The following is a 17600-nucleotide window of genomic DNA, read 5'->3' as shown; positions in this document are numbered from 1 at the left end:
ATATCTCAGGCTTCAATGCTTAAATTAACTCCAAACTTTTTAAAGCTATTAAGAGGCAATGGACAATTTGATTCAGATGTGTAACATGAGGCTCTATAATTAAACATATATATCCTGAAATTAATTTTACATTTGCTTTTATAATACAGTACACTTATATAGAATAACACATGGCTCTTGATTAAACAGCAGACTGCCATTCAATCAAACAGCTCAAGATAGACCATAAAATGTGCAAATGCAGCATCAGCACCGAAATATGGTTATGGGATTTTAATATTCACTTCCATACTCTTACCTAGGTAGCATAAAATGGATGTTTCAGAGAGAAAATATTAAGAAAATTAAGTAGATCACATTTCTGCTTACATGCTATTGGGTCATCTATAAATAAGGCAAGAAATTTAGAGAATTATCTTTCAAAGTAAAGTTAATTAAGGCCAATATAATTTTGGTTTAAAATTTTCAATTGTGGAAATAAAAAACTTTTAAAGACATTTGAGTTTATTATTTTCCATATTTCTTAGTTTATTTTCAAAATAAAATCTACTGAACTGTGCATAGTATAATGATGGAAACATTTTCTGAATCTCAACTCTAAATAATCCAAATTCCTGCATAGTTGGAGATTTAGGGAAAAGGATAAATGAGATCCACAGACTATTCCTCAACATCTTGTTCATTAATGTGATTTTCTTCCCTTCTATAAACCTTTCTCTGAGCAGTAAAAATGATAGAAAAGTTGGTGATTGGACTTTCATTTTACTCACCTGTGTCAGATGACGCTTCATGTAGGGAAAAACCTCATGCTCTCCTCAAACTCACCTGCTCACTGTTCCTTACACAAAGTCACTTTGTCCCACTCTTATCACACACCCAAAAGTCCCCGATAACATAGCACCAACCTAAACAGTAAGCATTTTCTTAAGGTTTGTCTCCTTGTGTCATGATTCTCCAGAGGGCTGTGACATTTCTGAGTGTCTTGTGAGCAGAGAGGCACTGACAGCTCTGGTTCCAGACTATCTTTTCAAGGATGTTTGCAGAGGACACTGGATATAGTGTCCTCCCCAGCGGAGGACAAGTTTGTTTACTGTCTAGTGTAACAAAGACACTATTTCCCCAGGGCAAAGGCGGGAGAGGTCGCTTGTATCTCATTATGAGATATTTAAGTTCTCCAAGTTTGGGGTCCCATGGCTGTGTCACAACCCCACTGCATGTGCAACCTCTATCTGAGCCTCTTTTGGGCAACTTTGGGGAGGGAAACTAAGGGCAACCCAAACTTTCGGCCTATGCTATTTGCTTTGCTATGAGTAAGACATTCTTTTGTCTCTGACCTAGGAATATCATATCTCCTGCCAGCATCCATAACTGTGGCAGGCTTGTAAGAAGGGGAAATTCCATATTTTTGACAGTTCTTGATATGACACACATTAAGAAGAGACAAATAGTTGAATTTTTACAAAGTAAACATACCTGTATAAACAAAACCCAAGAAACAAACCCCAAGAAAAACCTAAGAAATCCTTCTTGCTCCTTCCAACAGAGTAGGCGATATCCTGGCTGCTAATACCATCAATTGTTTTTGCCTTTCTTGAGTATCATATAAATGAAATGAGCCAGTGTACTCTTTTGTATGGCTTATTTTGCTCAAAATTATGTTTGTGGAATTTGCCCATGTTATTCCATGTAGTTTTGGTTTTGCTATTCTCATGACTGAGTACTATTCTATCATGTAAATGAAGCACGTTTCTAGCAGTCTTTGAATCTTTAGCTTCTTCTGAACTCCTACAATCCTTTATCAATACCTTTCCTGTTCAACTCATCACTTTCTACTTTGTATTTTAGTTATTAGAGTATATTTATTATTTCCTCAAAAAACCTGAGCAGTAAATCCATTCATTTATTCACTCATTCTACAAACATTCACTGAGAGCCACTTTTGTCTGCAGTGTGTTACATGCCAGCACTGTGCTCATCCACATAACCAGTGCTAAAAATATATAACGAATGATGGAGTGTTTAATAAACAGGAAGCAAAGGGAAAGAAAGCCACAGGAAATGGCTGAGGAGATTCACCGATGAGCAAAGGTGTTTTGACTAATAGAACTGCCTATATTACATAAGGAATGGTTCCACTTTTCAACAAAGAACAAGGACTTTTGTAGTAAACAGTGTATTAACATCTTCACGTGATTATCAGATAGCCATCTTTCAACCTTAGCAAAGTGAGCACATGATTCACACATCTCCCCAAATCTGCTCTTCTGCAAATCTTTTCCATCTCATTAAAATGTACAAGTCATTCCACTGCTCAAACCAAATATATTGGCATCATCTCTTTTCTTTATTCCCCCATATCCAGGGCCTCTGTAAGCTCTGTAGACCCCCATCCAGTGCCTATCTCAAATCTCTGCTGCTCTAGTGCTAATCCCTCTTGATTCTCTTCTATTCACCTCGTTCTCTCCGTAACAGATGTAGCTCTCTCTTGGACCTAAGTCAGGCCATGTTACTGCCCCAATAGTATCCCATTGCTCTGAGAATGAAAGCTAAACTCTGTCCTCCGGTTCTTAAAGCCCATTCTCAACTGTGACTATATCTCAACCAAAGTCCTAGCCACTGAATCCTGGCTGTCCTTGTCCTGCCTGAGGGCCTTCGAACTTTCTCATCTCTTCTTCCAGGATGCTTCTTCTTATCTTCATGTGGCTCATTCCTTCTTGTCACCACTCCAAAGAATTCCCTCCTGACCTTCTAATCCAAGGCAGGCATCCAATTACTTTCTATTGAGTCACCATTTCAACCCACCACATGGCACTTTCCTTATCTGATATTTTCTTTCTCATTTTTAAATTGTTGTCCCTGGTTATAATCTGTCTCCCTCATTTGAAATGTTAGCTCCATGAGGGTAGGGACCTATTCTGTTTTGTTCACCAAGAAAGGAAGATGGGTGGGGGGTAGGGAGAAACATAGGGAGGTCTTAATTTGTTTTTGGAGGGTTTTTTGGTTTTTTTGGTTTTTGGCAGTACTGGGGTTTGAATTCAGGGCTTCATGTTTGCTAGGCAGGTGAATACCACTCGAGCCATTTTGCCAGTCCCATATCCTATTTCTTAAACTGGGTGATAGGTACTGATATTCATTTTATTATTCTCGCTTCCTTATACAGTCACATGTGGCTTAATGATAGGAATATACTCTAAGAAATGCATCATTATGTGATGTCATCATTGTGTGAACATCATACACAAACTAAGATGGCTATGATGTCACCAGGTGTTATACTCTTGTGGGACCACTGTCATAGATGCAATCTATCGTTCACTGTTGTTATGTGGCATATGACCATATTATATTTTAAATATTTAAGTATTGATTATTTTATACCTTAAAAGTAAGGAAAAAGTTAAATTATCTATTTATAACCAAGATATTGAGGATTAACATTATGGTTTTGGTAAGTATTTTGTCTGATTTGTAACCTTACAGCTATAGTGATATGAACTCTAATGTTTGTCTACTTGGATGTTGCTGTAGGTCGAATTGTACCCCATCCCAAAAAATACAGAAGTTCTAATCCCCAGCATCTCAAAATGTGACCTTATTTAAACATAGGGTCACTGCAGATATAATTAGTTAAGATGAGGCTCTAAAGGCATAGACTGGGCCCCTAATTCAATATGACTATTATCATTGTAAGAAGATAGTCATGTGAAGATAGAGATATGGGGAGAAAACCATAGGAAGACAGAGGGTTGGAGTGAGGCATTAATAAACCAAGGAAAACCTGAAGCTACCAGAAACTAAGGGAGAGGTGCAGAACAGATTTGCTTTCAGGAGCCTCAGAAGGAACCAGCACTTTGACTTTGGACTTACAGATTCCAGAAATATGAGAAAATAAAATTATGATGCATTAAGCCACTCAGTTTATTGTGTTTTACTATGGCAGCTCTAGGAAAGTAGTGCAAACAGTGTAAAGGCGATAGATAAAACATGCATGTAAATGATTTAGGGTCTTTCTATGCAGAGGAGTGGGACTGCCATGGTGGCAGCAATGAAATCAAGTTCTTCTACTCTGAAGTTTCTTTCCCTGCTGTATGCTCCAATAATAAGTGTCATGATAACACAATGAATCTGAGAGCCAATCCCAAAAAGAAAGGTGCTTTAGAACATACTGGGGTATATGAGGAAATTAAATAGCTCCTTTTCCCCAGGACCTTCATTGTCATCGGTTGAATCAATCATCCAGTCGCATCTATAGCTATTATTCATATAATGTCTGGAACCATTATGACCTTTCGGATCTTATTATCTTAGTGGATGTTGGTGGAATTACATTTACATTGATTTCTAAAAGGCAGTGTGTTTGAGAGCATGCTTGGGTGGTGTTTACCAAACAGGATTGACTAGGTAAACATGGATAAAGAGTTAAGAATGCTCCAGAGAGCCAGAGGATAAAGGCAAATCTTATTTAAGCATAATTGGGTTGATGTTATCCATAAATCTGAATCATATCCGGGAAAATGTGCCTTTAGATCCAGTAGGTATAAGGGAAGGGTTAGAAAAAGTAGGGTATCTAATCTCTTAAAATCACTGCTTGTCGGTAAGAATAGGATACCCTGTTTTGTTTCCAATACCAAAATCCTGAAAATGGCAGGCTGTGACCATGGCCTGTCCTATGCTCCACTTACAATAGACATCCAGTAAATATTAAATTATGTTACTAGACAGAAGTCTTAGACAATATGGAAAATAACCCATTCGTGTTCATTATTGCATGGTTTTTATCAACACACAGCTCACCTTAACTTTGTCAAAAAATTATACTTTGTTGGAGGTTTGGAGTGGTGATGTCACAAGAGATCCACTGTCATATCTGAGTGGCTTCTGATTTCTTCTCTACAGGAAGCTAGGAGTCCAGGTGTTGGATACAAATATACCTGGGTTTGAATCCTGCTTCCATTTCTTACTAGCTAGCCACAGTCCTTTCGATAACGTATTAATTTCTCTGCATTTCAGATTCATCACTTGTAAGTAGCTGTAATGAAGATCACACTTTTTTTAAGTTTTATAAGCCCAGCTACATAGGAGCAGAGTTCAGGAGGATCATGGTTCAAGGCCAGCCCTGGACAAAAAGCAGGAGTTCCTATTTGAAAAATAACTAAGGCAAAAAAGGGTTGTGGACGTGGCACAAGTGGTAGAACACCTGCATAGCAAGTGTGAAGCCTTTAGATCAAACCCTAGTACTGCCCCAAAAAAAACCGGGGAAAAGGAGTCTTATAAGGATTGAGGCAGATAAAGAGGTAAAATGGTTATTATTTTTAATAGTGCGGGCTTTACTCGCCCCACTGCCAGCCAGAATGATGGACAGAAGAGTTCCTATAACCATGCTTTGCCAGCCAATCCCAGCCTCTATGAGTGGCACCAACAGGTTGGTGCCATTTGTCCTAGTATCTGTGCTGGTCTGGTTCATAAGCATGGTCTTATATGTATTGGGTCTCAGTGAGCAACTGGCTCTTCCCTGCCTTCTCCCCTGGGCCTCTCCTCCTCTCTCTCCTCTTCCTGTATCTGTGGTGAACTGCTAGGGAAAAACTAGAAAGCCAGAAGGTGATTAGGTGAAGCAGTAGCTCAATTTTACAGAAACAGCTCAACTCACTTAATTCTCTTATTTCTTTGAATCTGGGGGAGTTCTTGGAGGGGCCGAAAAGAAGGGGCAGAGTTACCAGATAGCAGAAACAGTCGGCATGGCTTTAAGACATTCAGGTGTGCTTGGAGCAATGGCTATGTACAAATTGGCACAGAAACATTTTACTTTTGAATAAGAGACTGTATTTGTACGTTAATCATCAGCCTGGTCCCAGCCTGCTCTGAGATCTTAACAAGTTCCCTTTAATTTTCTTCTTCTTCATGTGTCATCCACTCTTTCATCTGGCAAAAGTCAAATAACACAAACCCTGGACAAAGCATCTGTCTTCACATGGCCTGTCCCTGGGTCTCTACACAACTGTCCTGTATCTGTCCATACAAATGTCCCTGTTTTGTAAAGATACCAGTCATGTTTCAAGAAAGTCCACTATAATGACTTTATCTTAATTTGCTTAAATCTTCAAAGACCCTATTTCTAAATAAGGTTATATTCCTCAGAATTTAGGCTAGGATTTTGACATATCTGAGTTTTTGTGGGAGCGGGGAGAAAGACGAGGTCACATCATTCAACCTCTGCAACAGCCTGTTCTCACTGGGTGGTCCATGGGTGAACATTTCATTAGGCTTCTGTCCTGTGTCAATATTGAAAGGCATGATTTGAAACCAAGGGAGCCTTTGCTCTCAACTCGAGCACAAACTTACTGGGCTGAGGACACTGGGCCAGTTTCAGGACAGAGAAAAGCAAAGTTCACCAAGTACTAGAAGGCACATGGGAATTTGTTTTTTTTTAGTGCTGGAGATCAAATCCAGGACCTGGCACATGCTGGGTAAGAACTACCACTGAGCAACATCCCCAGCCTTGGCTTTTTAAGACAGCATTTCACTCTATAGCCTAGATTGGCCTTGAACTCACAATCCTCCTGCCTTTGCCTCCCCATCGCTGGGATTATAAGTGTGCACCATCATGCCTGGCCTACATCAGAGAGTTCTATGAGTGATCTACCCAGTTTACGTATGAGGAAACTGAGGCTCAGAGATATGATTTATTCAAACTCAGAGCTCATAAATGTTACAGTCAAAAGAAAAACTCATGGAAGTGAATTGTTTTTAAAGAGATGGGGAAGGGGGATAAGAAAGAGTCAGTAGAGGGAGTGACTGTGATCAAAATGTATTATATATAATATGAAAATATCACAATGAATCCCTTTGTACAATTAAAAAAATTTTGTTTAAAGTAGACCCCATGTCTCTCTACATCTCGCTCATTATTTCATACTCTCAAAGGTAAGCTGTTGGTTTATCAAACATCGTATTTGTCTTACTTGAAGGGCTGTTTCAATTCTTATCTTAACTTATTTTGTCTGTGTGGACATAGCCTCTTAACAGAAGCCTTCAGGAAATATTTCTCAGAGATACCAGGCATCCAATAAGCTCCTAGGAGTAATAATGAGAATCTGTGGGTAAAGCATTCTAACAATCCCCAAATGTGTTTTTAACACTGTTATTGTTGTTTTAACATTGAATACACTTAACCAGGAAATCCCAACTTCTTTCTGAAGCATTCCAACTGTTGTGTTTATACCCGGTTGCCACACAACAGTTGCTCCTACTGTGTTTTAGTTGGCAAGGGCTAGAGGAAGGGTTTTTGTAGCCAAGTAGCCTCAGATAGGAAATCTTTCCAATCCCCAGAGGCCTGGCACAGCTCCAGAATCAATAGTCACTGAAACGGATGCCAACATTCATCTCATCTAGGGCTTCAGTAACCTTGGACCAAGCCCCTGTTCAGACCCCAAACCTAGATAGGGAGAACCAGCTGAAAAAATAGAGGTACAGATAAATAAGTAAAAGCTTCACTTTTTTCCAACAGGAGAAAAGGGGAATCCTGCAGAAGATATATTAAATTATTTACTCCCTCCCCCCAAATAAAACCCTCAACTCAGCCATGTTGCCAATGTACTGAATTAAAAATGGATAAACACATTCATTATTTTATCATCATTACGTATTTTCCAGAATATGGAATTATGTCACTGTCATAGAGTGTTTCCTACTTTCATGACACACTTTGGAGACTGTGAAATAAAGATAGAAGTGATTGAAGTGGCTGTGTATGCATCTTGCATCTTTCTCCATAGGATGTGTCATTCACTCATATAGCAAACCTGAAGCACCACACACCCCAAGCGTGTGGAAGGTGTTATAGACATGAATGATGAATTCTGCCTTCACAAGAGAAGAGATAGGGGCAGCCTGTGTCAGAAGGTTTGGTTTCATTGTCTTCACAGAAGCAGCCTGGAGTCAGGCCCACAGCACATGCCTAGGGGATGCCTACTCTGGGCCCTGGCCTAAGCCATTTTATGTGAATAGATCAGCATTCTTTTAGCTGTGTCCTTCTCAGAAGGCAGATGAGTGTAAGCCACTCTGTGTGTCCTTCCTACCATACCTGCCGCCACAAGGGTAAAGCTCTGCTGTGAGCCCCTCTTTCTGCAGATGGTCCTCATGCAGGGTGGGCTGGAGCATTTCTGATGACCTCTTTGTCCAACATCCTGTGCAGGGAGAAACTGCCTTTGTTCACATTTCTCACCAATCACCAGATTAAACCCTCCAATTGAGGATGTGCCAGGAACTGTAGTTGTCCTGGAGGTGAGGGGACAGGTTACAGAGCAGAGGGGAAGAAAGGAAGGATGGGCGGCAGGGTGGGGGGTGGTGATGATGAGGAGAATCAGAGAAAGGGAGGTTGGAGATGTGGAGTTCATCTGGCTTTATTTGAATATTACTCTCTTTGACTCCAAATGGAAAACAGAACTGAACACCCATGATTAAAAAATGTAATACATGCTAAGAAAGTCCAAAGTAATTTACACCAGGCATTAAAGTGTTTTGCATGAGAATATAGTATGATGTAGACAACCCAAGAATTATGTCTTTCATTAAAAGGTTTGTAACTCAGTGTGCTGTGATATAACTATAGCAGTTTTTCTGTCTTGGTGATGGTTTTTTATTTTAAACACCGCCTTACAAACTCGGGAATGCAAATGCATCAGGAACTCACAACCTCTGGGTTTTAACTTATTGTCACCTCTTACTAATCACTTCCCCTTAGTATTTTACCTGCTTGTGCCAAGGTGAAAGGTGAACAGTTATACTGCCATTGCCCCTCAACCCCATGTATTCTGAACCCAGCTATAAAGTAAACTGTCATTTCTTTCTTCATTATTCAAAGTTAGCACTCACTAGTTCAAAGCCCATTGGAGATTAGGCATCAAGAATGACATACATTAAGGCTGGGATTAAAGGAAAATCAGCTACATGAAAGAAAGGTGTTTTTGCCACAAATCTTGTGTGTGCGTGTCAAGAAGTATATTCATTGCCTAATTTAAACAGAAACCAGGACAAGTCCCAGAGATATGCACCTGCATCTGGCCAGTCTTTCCAGAAGGACACTTTCTGTTTGAAGTTGAAGTGTTAGGTTAGAGGAAAAACATCTCTCCCTGGCAAGCACATGCTGCTTGTTATTTAAAAAAAAAATCAAGGTTCAATTCTGATTTTAGGCACTTATAAAAAGTAAAATCAAAAGTTGACTCATTCTTGAACATGCTTGGAGAGAGAAAGGGAAGAAGGCTTATAAGAAAGGCTGATAAGCCTAAGTTTTCTAGTAGGTTAACTATAAGAAGTGATCAGATGAAATTTCAGAATCCCTTTCCAACCCAGTGATTCCATAATTTGAATAATTATTCTCACCAACTTGCTGGTCTATTTGGAGCATCCATTCTCTATTTGATACAAATCTCAGTGCTTCCCAATATGAATTAATAAACCTACAATGAGCCAGGCACTACATTAGGTGCTTGTCATGAAATAAGTCCTCTTAATTCTCAGATCAGTCCAGACATAATGAATTTCTACTGTTGTAACATCCTCTAGAGTATAATTCAGCATATAATTTGGGCTATTTTAAAATTAGACAACTGAAATCTCAAGTCTGACGTAATATTGAATATGAAGCTACTGTGATTATACTCCATATCTAAAACTCTGTGAACGCCTATACATAAAACAACAAAAATCAATAATGGTTGTATTGCTGCTGGACCAGTTTTCAACATGTATAGGGAATGTTGTGTTGCAAACTGAATGTGTAAAGATGAATTTTCAAGATGTTGGTGTTCTGGAGTAGTTCTGGCTCTGGAGACCAAGTGCCTTCTGGCCTCTGTGATGTTCCTAATCCCCCCTCTGCGTCTGGCACAGTGTCTGGCCTCTGGAATAGCGCGATAAATGTGTGTGGAACTGAACTCAGGCTTACTGACCTCTAACTTTAAGGCCCCTCTTAGAGTCCTCTTGTTTCCAAACATTATAATAGGAAGGTCAGAGGGGCCAGGCTTTTCCATGTGGTTCTGGCTTTCTCTCTGATCAAGGTTTGATAGGTGAGAATGCTATCTGAGGCCTCCAGAGCAGATACTCACAACTCATTTCTGCTTTTAACTCAAAGTTGGATTTTGCTAAAGGACTTTGAGGTTTGGGTAGGGGCTGTGTGATCTGTAGTCTATGAGAAGAAGCTGGGTTCTTCTAATACTTGGGAAAGGCACTGAATATTTCCATGGGTAAAAGCTAGTGAAAAAATACCTCTGCCTCATTTTTTTGCACCAGACTTAGCCATTTCATCATTTCCATCTGGCTTTGCTCTTATATAACAGAAACATCAAAGTAGACTTGGCAAGCCTCATGCCCCAAATATGCTTTCATTGTCTATGCTAGTGCAGCTCTGTTTAGTCAACAAAGGAGAATGTATTATTGTGGTTAGTGTCACCTGTTTTGTGGAAAGAACTGACTTAGCAACTCTCCTTGACTATGAATAAATCTAATGATTTTAAAATTGAGGAGAAAATAAGCCAAATTAAGTCTCTTAATTTGGGCTGGTAGTTTTATTTCATAATCTCTGTTTCTAGATATCTGTGTCACTAGGGAAGAAACTAAGGGTCAGCAGGACTGAATGATTTGCTCATGATCAGTGCGTTAGCAGAGTTAGTGACTGAGTGAGAGTTTTCACTCTGCCATTTGCAAAGGGAGCCCCAGCTTCTTCTACTAGACTTTCAGACCTTCTCTAGCTCAACAAAGACCCAGAATCATCGTTCTGCATTACCCAGGGCTTCTCTCTGTTCTAAAAAGGACACATGGAGCACTGCCCAGGCTGACCCCCACCTCTGTAGTCATGAACCCTAGGAAATAGCTTCAGGCATTCTAGAGGATGGAAAGGCCAATGGCAGGCATCACGCATCCAGTTACCTTCCTTGCCTCTGGCGTTTCCAAGCAAAGCAATGTCAAGGAGGCCTCTTGGTGCATGCACAGGGCTCTGTGTGGGGCTCTCTCAGTACAAACAGGAGAGCACCACGGGGCTGACCAGCATTTTGCTGCAAAAGTATTACGGTGCAATCACACTTTCCAAATCAATGTTTCCCATTTTTGTCAAAGAACTCTTCCTTTATCACTCAAAAAGTATATAAAATTATAAGCAAAAGATTGGGCCTGGTAGTTCTATGTAATAAACCTTGTTTCCAGGTGTCTATCTTGTTGAACATGATTTTAAGGTTATCTACTGCACACAACACCATGTTAACATGAAGATGTGTCTATGCCATTCAGATGTGCTCACACATGTTTCTGAGCAGTCCTCTTGCTTCCTTGTGAAATGAAATTAATGGGTAAAATGAACAGAGTCAGCACGCTTTTCCATTCTATGAACACATATTTTTGTTTGTTTGTTTGCTTTGAGATAGGGTCTTGCTGCGTAGCCCAGGCTGACTTAGAACTAGTAATCCTCCTGTCTCAGCCTCAGTGCTAGGATTATAGGAGTGTCCCATTTCTGTTGGCATACATTTTTAATAAGTTTGAATGAGGAGGTGTGTGCCTATTTCCCAGATTGATTTGAAATACTTTATTATTTCAAATAATAAATATTGTTTATTATTTTTATTGAATAGATATGAGGTACAAATGCTTAGTTGGCTCTTTTGTTACTTATTTACCATGGAGAAGTCATAAGTAGGGCAGCAGACTTGAGTTTGTTTTGAAACATAAAGAAGCTGCTGCACAGAGAGCACAGAAGAAGGAGAATTCTAAGACAGGCTCTGGGTTCCAGCCAGAGTAAACTTGCTTAGCAAAATGCTATCAGGCAGGAACATTAAAATGATATTACAGGAGGTCAAAAACCTTTCTGAAAAATCATGCCTGTTCTCAGACGAATTCTTGAAACTACATTTTAGGAGCAAAACAAAAAATCTAAAAAATCTATGCTACATGAACTATTTCTTAGTTTTCTTTCACTTTAATAGCATCATTTAACTTCTGCTGCTGTGAAAAAATACTTGAGATAAATAAATTAAAACCAGAAAAGGTTTATTTTGAGTCATAGCTTCATAGGTTTCAGTACATAGTCTGTTGGCTTTGTGGCTTTGGGCCTGTGGCAGCACAGTATATTGGGTGGGAACATGTGTCAGAGTAAGCTACTCAACTCATGGCAGTCAGAAAACAGAAAAGAGAGGGACAGGAAGGTGCCAGGATTCCAATATCTCCTTCAAGAGAACCCTCCACCAATAACCTAAGCTCCTTCCACTAGGTCCTATCTCCAAAATGTTCCACCCTATCTCAATGGCACCACAGGTTGACCACAAAGGCTTTAGCAGATGGCCTTTGGAAAACATTTCAGATCTTAACTGTAACAGATCATTCTAGATATGCTTTTTCTTTCAATGTGAACATTTACTAAACATCTTTCCATATGGTGTATTGTTTAATTTCTACTCATAGCCATCTTGTAAGCAATGGAACTGAATCTCAGGAAATTGAGTCACTTAGCTAAAGCCCTTAATCGATAAGTGACAGAAAAAAGCTTGAGACTCCAACCTAAAGCATATGGTATTCCCAAACTTTTGCCCAGAGCCTGTTCAGCCAGACTTTCTAGAGGTGGTCTCTGTTTGAAAAGGAGAACAGTTCCCCATGAAGAAGATGAGGCTGCGAGCCACACTCTCACAGGACGTTTTTATAGGCCCTAACCTGGCCCAAGGTTGAACATGGTGAATTCTGCACTGGGTGATTTCACTGATGGATTCCTCTTTTTATTCCCCCATTTGGAGTATCCTTCTCTCATGTTTGACATCATTTGGACCCCATGACTACCACCAGTGGATCTCAGCACTCAGGAAATCACCTCACTCTGGTCTGCTGAGTTTTCCATCCATGTATTTCCTTTCTCCATCCTCAAAACCTTCCCTATTGGGATGTGTTTTCTAGTAGATGAATACGTGATAAGTCGGATGATGCAAGACTGCTTTGATAGTGGCCCTGTAGAAATTTCTTATTCATAGGTATGACTGTCAAAGTAGAAATGTTGACACATCAGCAGCAGGTAGAGAAACTACATAGGAGGACTGGGGATTTTTAAAATGGCTTAACAACCACTTTGCCATCCTGGATTGGATGTAACAGGCCCTGGACTAGCTACAAGTGTGTGTCATGTCCTTATCTCAGATTCACTAATGTTAGATTAGGAAGTAATTTGGATGGTGCATTTTTGGCTATGAAGAACAGAAACTGATTGAAGCTTTACACTTAGCCACTCAGCCTTCCTCACCCTAACCTGTAAGTCCTGCTCTTTTAGGTTCCCTCCCCTTGGAATGTACTCTTTTCTCTTTATCCTCTTCTTGTGTTTGATGTCCCAACTCAATGACCATTATGTCTTGGAACCTCACGGATGGTTATCTCACATGGTCTTTTAGTACTGCCATATGTGTGCCTCATGTGTGTGTCTTGCATAAGGTTAGATGTGTCCTTCACTGTATTTTCCATGTTCCACCTCAATTAATTTCTTTATGCATTGATCTCTGCAATCAGAATGTGAGTTCCTGGAGAGCAGGAACTACCTTACTGATTTTAGTCTTCTCTCCCTGTGGCCTGCCCATTTGGCACTTGGTAGGCATTCATGTATTGAAGGGTTGGTTGAATAAATAGGCAGCATGATATAGAAAAGAAAAAATATTCACTATATTCTTTGTCTCCATTTATTTTTCATGAACTAGGGAGGCATATGTGTATAAGAAACTGAAGGCAAAAGTAAAGACTAGGAATTAGAACACTTTTCTAAAACAATAAGGGAAGCAGAACTTTGCTTACTAATGACAATGGGGAGACCCATATCAGATTGTAGGGTTTTCACAGTGGGTCCTTGGTGCATAGACCGGGGATAAATTCATCATCTTCTTTCATGATGCTCTCTAATAATGCTATCTGACTATGCAGAAACTCAATAGGAGGCCACGTGAAACACCCAGTAGGCAGATGAGAAACAAACATGATAAAACACAAGAATAATGCACCATAAAACTCATTTTTTCACTCATTTTGACAAGGGTAATGTAGTTTTAATTATACATGATAATATGCATTACCTACTAGTAGCTGTCGTGTGGTGTATTTTGTAAACCTTTCATCTTAGAATACCATGATACTCCTGAATTTGTTCATTAAAACTTTGTTACAAACCAAGAGGTTGTTGGTTGTCAGGGGAAAATGAGTGAGTTTGCGAATTAACAAATAGGCATCAATAACCTCCCACTGTAGCAATCATATGCTTTGAAAATTAGAAAACAAGATGCAGTGGTCATTTAGAATGTTTTTATTTAATTGGAGATATTAAAATTTCAAGTATTCAAATCTGTCTCAAAGTGACTGAATAATTGATTAAAACCTAGTTTCATTTTCAAGGTCAAATTATATAAAACGTGTTTGCCACACAAGCTAGCAGAAACAGATACTTGCTTCATTTTATTTGTGTTTATAATTTGTAGTGTTCAATGCTCCTATTGATGTGTGTTTGTCCTTCTAACAAATCATGCACAATTATCAATAAGAATTCAAAGAATGCTGCTAAGGTGTGAAATTATACAAATCATTTCACTGCAAAGAAAAGGCCCTGGAGGTGAACAATATATTGAATTTTTTCCAAGGAAAATTATGTGTTTGTGAGTGTGTCATTTGATAAAATGATTGTCATGGAAAATTAAATCTCATCTTGAAAGAAATGAGTAAGGAGAAGAAAAATCACCATAAATTTTCTCTTTATACAGGAATTTTATCTTTTTTACTAATGAATTTTTCTCTAAGCTTCTAATTACACAAGTCAATTACTTATATACTCACATATGGGTGATGTAAATACACACTTCTACTATACTGTATTCTTTGGGCTTAGTTCAGATTCATGTCAAAGAGAAATAAAGAATGTAAATATCATCTAACTCAGTGTTTTGCAAAGCCTGGTCCATGGCCTGCCAGTGTCAGAACTCCTAGGATGTTTGGTGAAAATAAAGCTTCCTTGATTCTCATCAAGACCTGGTAAATCAGAATCTTAGAATTAAATCTTTGATAAGTCAAGTTAGGGAACTAATGGTTAGAATTACAAATTCTTGGGTAGGGATGGAGCCCAGAAGTCACCATTTTAACAAGCCTTCCAGGTGATTCTACTGCACAATGCTAAACTTGGGAATCACTGGTGTAGCATATGGCATAGCAGCTCACTATGTACTTTGTAAGATTACCTTTGTAGGATTGCAGTCATCACTCCCACAGGTTCTGGAGGGGTTGGAACTGCCAGTTCTTAGCTAAGGCTCTCTCTTACCGTTATCCTCAGTTAAACTGAGCCACTTCGTCCAAGACCATGCTTTGTCTGCAGGGCATTCTGCATGCATAATTCTTCCGTGGGTATAAGGAATGGGGATCCAAAGGCTTTGTCCCCTTTACTCAGTGTGGCACAATTTTGAAAGGCCACTGAAATTCACAGCTCCCTGTGGGATCCAGTAAGGCCTCTGTTGTGACATCATAGCTCATCTTCTCTCTCTGCCCAATCCTGCTGCTGCCTTTCATCTTAGACTACCACAACACTCTTTTCCATCTGTTCACTCATGAACACACCTCAATAAACTTCCTAACACAAATCAGTGTCTGAGTCTGTTTCCAGGAGAACTAGTCTAAAACACTTGGACCTTCTTGTTAAGAGTTAGGAATGTGCACAGCCTGCCTCAGAAGAGGTGTCCATAGCTACCACTCTGGAAATGGCCCCAAGCAACAAAACAGGGCTGCCTCCTTACTGTTTCCATCCTTCTTTGAGGCCTACTAGTGAAAGTTCTTTTTCTCTTACAACTTAGTTTCCAGACGCCCATATTGGGAACACTCTGACCTTACCTCTGCACTGCCAGCATTCTGTGCTAGCCCTTGCTTTGGAGTGGTGAGAATGGTAAACTGTAGCTAGTAACTTCCTTCTTACAATTTCCCCCATTTCCCACTGGGTCTTCAGACAATCAAGTGCAAAAAGCCTTCATATGTTTTTCCCTACTCACCATGTTTGCATCCCTATGTAAAGGCCTTCTTATTCACAGAAAAAAGGCATATGCTTTTAATGGCATATCTGGGAATTTAAAGTTAGTGCTTCATCCCACTAAGATGGCTACACTCCTGAAAACAGGTCTACTTGCTACTTGGGCATAGTAGGATTGGGCAGAGGGACTCGCCCTGACTGTTGCAGAAATGTCCTCACCTCTCCTCTGGGATCAAAGGGACAAGAGATACCAATCCCTTCACATTCAAAGTTGTAGCATTCAAAACTTTCCACCATTTAGCCCAAAACCAATCTCGACCTTTAGTTTAATCTTCAAACACTTTCATCTGCTGTTAAATCCTGTACATACCTTACTGTGTAAGACTTCACATGATAAGACAGATTTACATTATCCTTATTTTTGCATCTTTGCATTAAGAACTCAGGTCAATAGCCATAGTATGTGGCCAGTGATGAACCTCCGATACTTTTCTGACATTTATCCTCAGGTAACACTCTCACCTTCTTCTTGTTCCAGGTAGCCCCTGACCAGGTATGCTTCCCAGCAGTCTTCTGCTTTTCTCTTAGATTGTAATCCGAAGCCACTCTCCTGACTCCTACACAATTCTTCTCCTTGCTCCACTAGAAAGAAAAAAAAGAATGAATGAGACTAGGAAGAAAAATCAGAGCTATTCATATGCTTCTATTTTTTCCAAAAATGTAGCATTTATAGATTATTAATGCCCTTAGGAGCTTTGGAATAAAGTCTTCACAGGCGATCAAATTTGAGGAGACCAGGAAAGTCGGAACTGTATAAAAACATGCTGGTCAATCTGAAGTCATTTGCGATCAGTGAACAGCTTTAAAATTACATATTTAGAAATAATGAAAAGCAGGGCATAAATTGGAACAATTTTTATGTAACCTCAATAGACAATGAAGAGATTATCAGACTGGTGGAAGGAAACTAATTTTTTAGTTTTAAAGGAGTTGAGAAAAGTCATTTAGAAAGTTAGAGATTCAATGCTACAAAATTGAACATTTCTAAACAGTAAAAAAAAATAGCAAAACTAAAACTAAAAAGGAGTCTGTGTATCTATCTAAAAGAAACAAAAATGTCATTTTCTTTTACAAAATTGGAGAACAGGAGGGCAGAACAGATCCTGTGGGGGGGGGTTGGTACTGGTGGGAGGTGGAAGGGGGGAGGAGGTGGGGAATGGTGTAGGAGGGTAAATGCAGTGCAAATCCTGTGTACACATGTATGTAAATGGAAAAATGAGAACTGTTGAAACTGTTCCAGGAATGGGGAGAGGGGTGAAGGAGAATGATGGGGGGGTGATTTCAAGAATGATATGTTTCAATATATTGTAAGGACTTTTGTAAATGCCACAACGTACCCCCACCTGGCACAACAGTAAAAAGAATAAAATTAAAAAAAAAAAAAGAATACTCACTAGCTCATCATTTCTTAATCCCAAACAGGTTTGTTGGTGAATGAACCTTTGTTCACATTTTCCTGCTACTGAACCATCCTCTTTACTCTGCACCAGCTTTGTCTCAAACAAAGCTGAGGCCAACTCAAGAGCATTTCCTCCAT

The 17600-nt window shown here is 39.5% G+C and overlaps 1 long non-coding RNA gene across 2 annotated transcripts in view; it reads right to left on the bottom strand.

Moving 5' to 3' along the window:
• The window catches only part of LOC141422594 (uncharacterized), a 175652-nt gene that overhangs the window by 85345 nt on the left and 72707 nt on the right, over positions 1-17600 (bottom strand). For both annotated transcript variants that reach the window (XR_012447271.1, XR_012447272.1), the window contains one exon: positions 16526-16645. This is a non-coding gene — a long non-coding RNA (uncharacterized lncRNA). The remainder of the gene's footprint in view (positions 1-16525; positions 16646-17600) is intronic.

This window comes from Castor canadensis, chromosome 4, assembly GCF_047511655.1.
Source record: "Castor canadensis chromosome 4, mCasCan1.hap1v2, whole genome shotgun sequence".
In the NCBI taxonomy this organism is placed as follows: Eukaryota; Metazoa; Chordata; class Mammalia; order Rodentia; family Castoridae; genus Castor; species Castor canadensis.
The sequence above is the reverse complement of the archived record's forward strand: the minus strand, read 5'-3'. Positions and strand labels throughout refer to the sequence as shown.